Below are 7,369 nucleotides of genomic sequence, written 5' to 3'. Positions count from 1 at the left end.
CATCATGGTTGCAGCACCCATAGTGCCGCCTCTTTCGGCTCGCCGTCGTCGTCGACTTGCAGCGACTTGCACTGCCGCATCCAGCAAAAATTCTAAAAAAGCAACAGAAATCTCCCGTACTCTTTTGAAGCAAAAAAATAGGTGGTTCCAACAAATAGAATTTGACGGTTCCAGCAAAAAATTCTTTGTAGCAAAAACTTTAGTAGTGGATTGTAGCAAACAAATTAGCGAGTTCCAGCACACAGTCATCATGGTTGCAGCACCCGTAGTGCCGCCTCCTCCGGCTCGCCGTCGTCGTCGACTTGCAGCGACTTGCACCGCCGCATCCAGCAAAAATTATAAAAAAGCAACATAAATCTCCGGTACTCTTTTGAAGCAAAAAATAGGTGGTTCCAACAAATAGAATTGACGGTTCCAGCAAAAAATTCTTTGTAGCAGAAACTTTAGTAGTGGATTGTAGCAAACAAATTAGCGAGTTCCAGCAAAAAACTCCGCTGGTTACAACAAAAGAATCTCAGCAGCAAAAACTGTAGAAGTCGATGTAGCAAAACAAAAAACCAGTTACAACAAAAAATAATGTTGTTTCCAACAAAAAAACGCATAGGCGGCGAGGTTGTAGCTCACTGTCTCGAACGGCTCCAGCACCGCCACCGTCGCGGGGATGCAGCCCTCACGGCAAAAATTCGGAGTCGTGGTGGCCATGGCCGGTGTTTCAGACATGAACGACAATGAGAGGAATTGGAGATGAGGGCGGAAGACTTGGAGTATGTTAGGTCGTGGGACAGAGGCTGCCAGCTGCGGTGGTCGGGCCGGCGTCACGGTAGACGGTAGTCAGGGACTGCAAGTGCGAGAGAGGAGATGGGCGAGAGAGACGAAAGGAATTGGAGAAGAATGAGTGGTCGACGGTTTCCTCCAAAGAGATAAGGATGAAAAGAGATAAGAATGAGTGGCTGTAGTTAAAGGAGGACCGACAGATGGGGACGCGATCGAACGATTCGCGAGGGACCGGCATAACACTCGGCCGGTCAGCCAAGTGGAAACGTTTACCTTAGTCATTTTTACAACAGCAAGAGAGCATATTTCTTGGTCAGTCAATAATGCAGAGGTTATACGGTACAATCTTCTTTATTTATCAAAAACAAGAGAAGATATTTTTTAGGGGAGAAAAAGAAGAAAAGATGATCCTGCACCATTTTGTTCAACCATAATCTCTGATGGGCCTTGTGCAGAAGATTGTGAAACGAAGGGCCCTATGGGCAGTTCAATCGGGAACAGTCCTTCTATTCCGCTACTAAAAAAAGGCCTTGTATGCCACGTCACGTTCAATTCTTTCAAACGAGTTTGACCCGATTAGGCTTCTGAATATACTCCTTCACAACATAACAGCAGCACATGGCCGATTTCAAATAATGAAAATCACAAAGCACGGAACGATCTTTACTTTCTCGTGAAGCAATACAACCTCAACCTATTTTTGGCTTGATACTTGGCTAACGCAGCTACCGCTCGCTCACACCTTCCCGAACCTATTCTCCCACTCCCTTGTTCCACTAGTTAGGGTGGCAAATATCATGCGTTTCGGTTTAGACTATAACCTGAGGAATCGTTTAACCTTTGTGGCCACACAAGAGTTGGTTTCGCTTTTGTCTTTGCTGCAGGACTTCATGCCATCGCCAGAACACGATGAACGCTTTCTCCTGGGGTGCAGCCGCTTCTCCACCAAAGAAGCCTATGCTGTTCTTCTACGCGATCCGGACAACGACTTAAATTCAACCCTCATTTGGCGCTCGCGTGTGCCAAACAAGATCAAGATTTTCGCATGGCTCCTCTTCCGGGACAGACTAAACATGCGTGCAAACCTCGTCCACAACCATATCATCACTGACCCGGCATGCCCGTGATGCCGGGCTCTACCTGAAGACGCCAGTCATCTCTTCATCTCATGCCCATATGCGGCCCGCATATGGCAGCGACTCGGCATCACCCCCACCTCCCCTGCCATCGCTGAACTTTGGTATGCCCAACTCCCACCGGCCACACAGGACCACGTCTGGCCCTTTCTGCTTCTCATGATCTTGTGGAAGATATGGGAGGCACGGAATGATAAACTGTTCAGATCGCTTGATAGACGTTCTACCTATACATGCAAACTAATCCTTTCAGACCTTGACCTTTGGTCTCACCGGCTTCTCAAAACCGGTGACAGGGAGGCCGTCTCCTTGTGGCGGTCTTTCCTCTCTGCTCGATGTTCTTTGCCTATGTAACTCTGTAACACAGCTTGCTGTGACTCTTTTGAGTAATATATTCAGGTGGGGGAGCTCCCCCTGGTGATTCTCTCTCAAAAAAACCTTTCTATGTGCTCGTCGTGGATACAAGCAAGATGGATCTAATGCCGCTTGTCGGGCTTATCATCTCCTTGGTATCCTGTACAGGCTCACTCGTGTCCATCGCCTTCACCTGCCGGCTCCTCTATGTCGTCATCTACAGATGCAGAAACAACGGCTCGGACTCCCCCTCCCCCTCCCCCTCCAACGACGGCAAAGGCCCAGGCTGTTACGACGAGGAACGGGGTGCCATCAGCGAGGGAGAAGGCGATGGCGAAGGCGGCACGGGTACCGGAGGCGACAGATGCTGCATATGCCTGGAGCAGATGGCGGACGCGGACGGTGGCATGTGGTGGTCGCTGCGAGTGGCCCTATGCATGGAGCAGCTGATGCTGGACGCGGAGAGATCCCGCCCGCTATGCTGTGGCCACGTCTTCCACGCCGGCTGCATCGACTAGTGGTTGAAGACGGGCCGCACCTGCCCGCCGTGTCGGACGCCGCCATGGTTTTCAGCACCACCACGAAAACTTGGCAATGAAGATGTTTTGTTTTGCCTTATTATATTTTGTTCTTTTGTGGGGTTTTCCTTGGGTTATCTTGGTAATGCATAGATTGTTAAACATGTCAGTTGTACTACATGTTATGTCACGAACCAAGAGGTAGACTTGGCATCCACGTTGGGTTGTTAGGAAGATCTAACTATTGTTTTATAGTTTTGCTAAAGCACATCTAGATGTGCCCTAACATCATGTTTGGTTGGGGGTAATTAGAGCTAGGAAATGAGAATTGAAGGGGTACGAGACTTGAAATTTATTGTTTGGTTAGGGGGATTGGGAGTTCAAGGAAATAGTCATGGGACTTGAGACTCCAACTCTCACTGTTTTATTATCAGGGGAGGGGGTGGGAGTTGGAAGGAAATTGTTTTAGTGAGTCAATCTTAACCCTTCATCATAACTTATGTTAATTTTCACTACTAGGGAAAAGCCTAGAAGTAGCGCAGGTCTGAGGGCTATCAGTAGCGCGGGGTACCGTGCTACTGATATGGCGCTACAGCTAACACTTAGCAGTAGCGTGTTCCTACACGCGCTACTGTTATAGCTACTTAGCAGTAGCGCCTTCCATACAAGCGCTACGGCTAATCTAACTAGTAGCGTGTTCCTATGATATAATAACTAATCATGATCATAATAAAAAATCATCATGATAATCATGATCAACATCATCATCATATTAATATAAAAACTCTTGCATCATATCATCACCAACAACACTAGCTAATAATCATCATAGTCATTACCACCAACACTATTTAATCATCATAGTCATAGTGTAGCTATCTAATCACCACCAACACTAGCTAAGAATAATCATCATAGTCATTACCACCAACACTAGCTATTTAATCATCATAGTCATAGTGTAGCACATCATCATCTCCAAACTCATTCTAGCTAGCTAATCACTCCTGCTGCTCTCTCTCAGGTAAAATAACATAGAACATGTGTAGCACTCCTGCTTCATCATATTGGAGAACGCAGATGAACCTGTCTCCTAATTGTGGGCCGCGCTTCTGATTGCTGCCCCCTAGTACTTCTCTGCTGCGATCCTTCACAATTTTACTCCAGTCATTGACTATTAAGACTTGCTTGCTTCGAGAAATCTTGAATGCACTCATGTGCAATGTAGGATGTCTTGGCCGTAAGCTGACCATTGTCATGCGACCTTTAGGCTCGATCCAATGAGGCACAACTATCATCGGGAGTCCCTGTTGAAGAACATCGTAGTAATATACTTAGCAATGAAGTTTAGCTTAAAAAATAATGCATATAAAAGATGCACTAAGGACAAATAGTAAAAATCTTACCATCTTTCCTAAATATTTGTGACCGTAGTTCAATACGCACAATAGTGGTCCCACATTTTGAGTACTAACATTTCGAAGTCCCGGAAAATAACCTGTCTTGACAGTATAAGATCCTCAAGCCATGAAACATAATGAGTTATCTCCTCGCTGTTTAGTTCAGCACCGAGACAGTAGTAGGTGCTGTCTACCAAGCACTGGACATGTTTGCTTGAATGGAAATAATTGTCAATAGAAATTAGTTGTCAATTATTTTTAAATAAACAATATCCGAGACATAAATATGGTTGAGAAACTCACATAATGGTAGAACTGGAGACGTCTGCACATCGACCCAGATGTCGATATTACCTTCAATTTCATCTCCCAGACGAATATCAAAGGTGATAAGCATATCAGGCTCAAATGCATAAGCCTTGCATAGTGCTCTCCAATTTGTGCATTCAAAATAGGTGTAGGTGTCTGCATTGTACAATTTTACGGCAAAAGTATAATCATACTTGGTCCTCAAGTGAACTCTCTTTACCTCCATACTTTCCATACTACTGAAACCAATCTTATCCAAGACATAAATTCTTGCATGGCAGGGATACACTAGTGGAATAGTAAAAAATAAAAAATTATAAGTTGAAGCAAAAGAAGCAGAAGTCATGCTTAATTACGAAATAAGACTTGTCGTTATGACTTACTGTATCCACTTCGAAGGTCTCATCCAGCTTCATGCTGAAGCGCCTACCACCAACTAGATGAGGCCTGTCACACAGGCCGCGCTCGTCTTCGCAGTATTTGCACATACCGAAATCCTTTTCGTCGTCAGACATTTCCAATGTTCATAGTTGAAACATTAATTGAAAATATATCGAAGGCAACTACCAGGAAACTCAACACATAGACCACTATTACTCAATATGCAATGGGTTGACTTTAGGTCTGTCGAGTCTTCCTTCCTAAACTCTCATCTCACGTATATGGTGGGCACTCCCTCTCTGATATTGCGACCGTCGGTGATGATCGCTACTCCTCCTTTCCCTTGTGCATTACAAATATCTAGCACAAGGAAAAGAAGGAGAAGCGACCTCCACGACAACAGTCGGCATTCTTCTTCTCTCATATATGGTGAAGACTCTCCCTCACCGATTTTTTGACTGTCATGTATGGAGCCCCGACAGACTTAAAGTTAACTCAAAGTGTCATTTAATTCTCTTTCTAGCAAATCCGGGGCACTCGATATTTCCTACATATTCTAGCACAAGTCATGCTTAAATTCACGGAAAAATCCGGCATGACCTTTGCTAAAATAGGACATATTGAGCGCCTGAAATTTGTCGGAACGAAAATGAATCAACACACCGGCAAAACATAGGCCACGCGGATTTTCCCTGCGATACAAAGATGTCCATACACATACGACGATGCTTAAACTTGCAATTCCATCCGAATCAATTATCATAAGCATTCGCACATGAGCTCACCGACTAAATACCCTAATTCTACTCTATTCAACACACCGAGGAGTAGAGAAGGAGGAGGTGGACTTTTAGCTCACTGACTCGGGTGTAGAGGAAGTAGCTAGAGGTAGCTCGGATGACGATCACTCCATGGAGACACGACTCTACAAAACCTGCATATTTCACCGAGTGAAAATTTTAGATCATCAAATCTCATATAGCATTCTTTGATGACAAAGTGATAATGACATAAAAATAATTAAATTTTCCAATACATTTCTATATTGAAAAACAAAATTACAAAAAAATTCCAATACACATTTTTATATTACTAAAATTACAAACTATGTCTAAAACATGCTACTTCTACCCCTAACATTGACTAAAAATATCTTAGTGAAACCCTATGTCTCAAACATCCTAGTTCTAGCCCTAACATTTAATAAAAATTAGTGAAACTAGTTCTATTAATAAACCTAACATAACTAAATTAAGCACTTACTAAAGTCTATTGTATTGAAAAATACAGTAAAATAAACTATGTGAAACTAGTTCTATTAATAAACCTAACACAACTAAATTAAGCACTTACTAAATTCTATTGTATTGAAAAAACAGTAAAAAAACTACATTATCAGTGAGGAGAGATGGAGGGAGGTAGGAGGGAGGAAGGGGTGGGAGGAGGGAGAAGGAGGAGGGAGGAGAGAGGAGGAGGGGCTAGGAGGCCGAGGGAGGAGGGGCTAGGAGGCCGAGGGAGGAGGGGGTGGAAGGAGGGAGGAGGAGGAGGTAGGAGAGAGAAGGAGGTGGGAGGAGGGGGAGGAGGGCAGTGGGAGGAGGAGGAGGAGTGTTGGGGGGATGAACCCCGCGCAGGCAACGGAACCCGGATCCTTTTCAACAACGGGGCCAGCATTGCCCCTTAAGCCGGCTCGTGCTTGGCCGGGTCGCTCGACCCGGCCAAGCCCCTCGACACGGCCTAATCCTCGACCCGGCCAGACTCCTCAACTCGGCCCCAACAACCAACTCAAGACTTCCCCAACAAGCTAGCTCCACCCTTGGCATGTTCTCCAACCCGGCCGAGGGTCAGCGGCCGTCCCATCCCAGCCGTACGATGGGACGAGTCTCCACCTACCGATGATGAAGACAACAGTGCCCCGCCCATGCCTCTGGTCAGCCGGGCGTGGCAACAGTGCCCTCCACCTACCCGCTGACCAGGGATGGCGTGTGTTAGAAATATGCCCTAGAGGCAATAATAAATTGGTTATTATTATATTTCCTTGTTCATGATAATCGTTTATTATCCATGCTAAAATTGTATTGATAGGAAACTCAGATACATGTGTGGATACATAGAAAACACCATGTCCCTAGTGAGCCTCTAGTTGACTAGCTCATTGATCAATAGATGTTTACGGTTTCGTGACCATGGACATTGGATGTCGTTGATAACGGGATCACATCATTAGGAGAATGATGTGATGGACGAGACCCAATCCTAAGCCTAGCACAAGATCGTGTAGTTCGTTTGCTAAGAGCTTTTCTAATGTCAAGTATCATTTCCTTAGACCATGAGATTGTGCAACTCCCGGATACCGTAGGAATGCTTTGGGTGTACCAAACGTCACAACGTAACTGGGTGGCTATAAAGGTGCACTACAGGTATCTCCGAAAGTGTCTGTTGGGTTGGGACGAATCGAGACTGGGATTTGTCACTCCGTGTAAACGGAGAGGTATCTCTA

Source organism: Aegilops tauschii, chromosome 1 (assembly GCF_002575655.3).
Source record: "Aegilops tauschii subsp. strangulata cultivar AL8/78 chromosome 1, Aet v6.0, whole genome shotgun sequence".
Classification (NCBI taxonomy): Eukaryota; Viridiplantae; Streptophyta; class Magnoliopsida; order Poales; family Poaceae; genus Aegilops; species Aegilops tauschii.
This window is presented reverse-complemented; position numbering follows the sequence as displayed.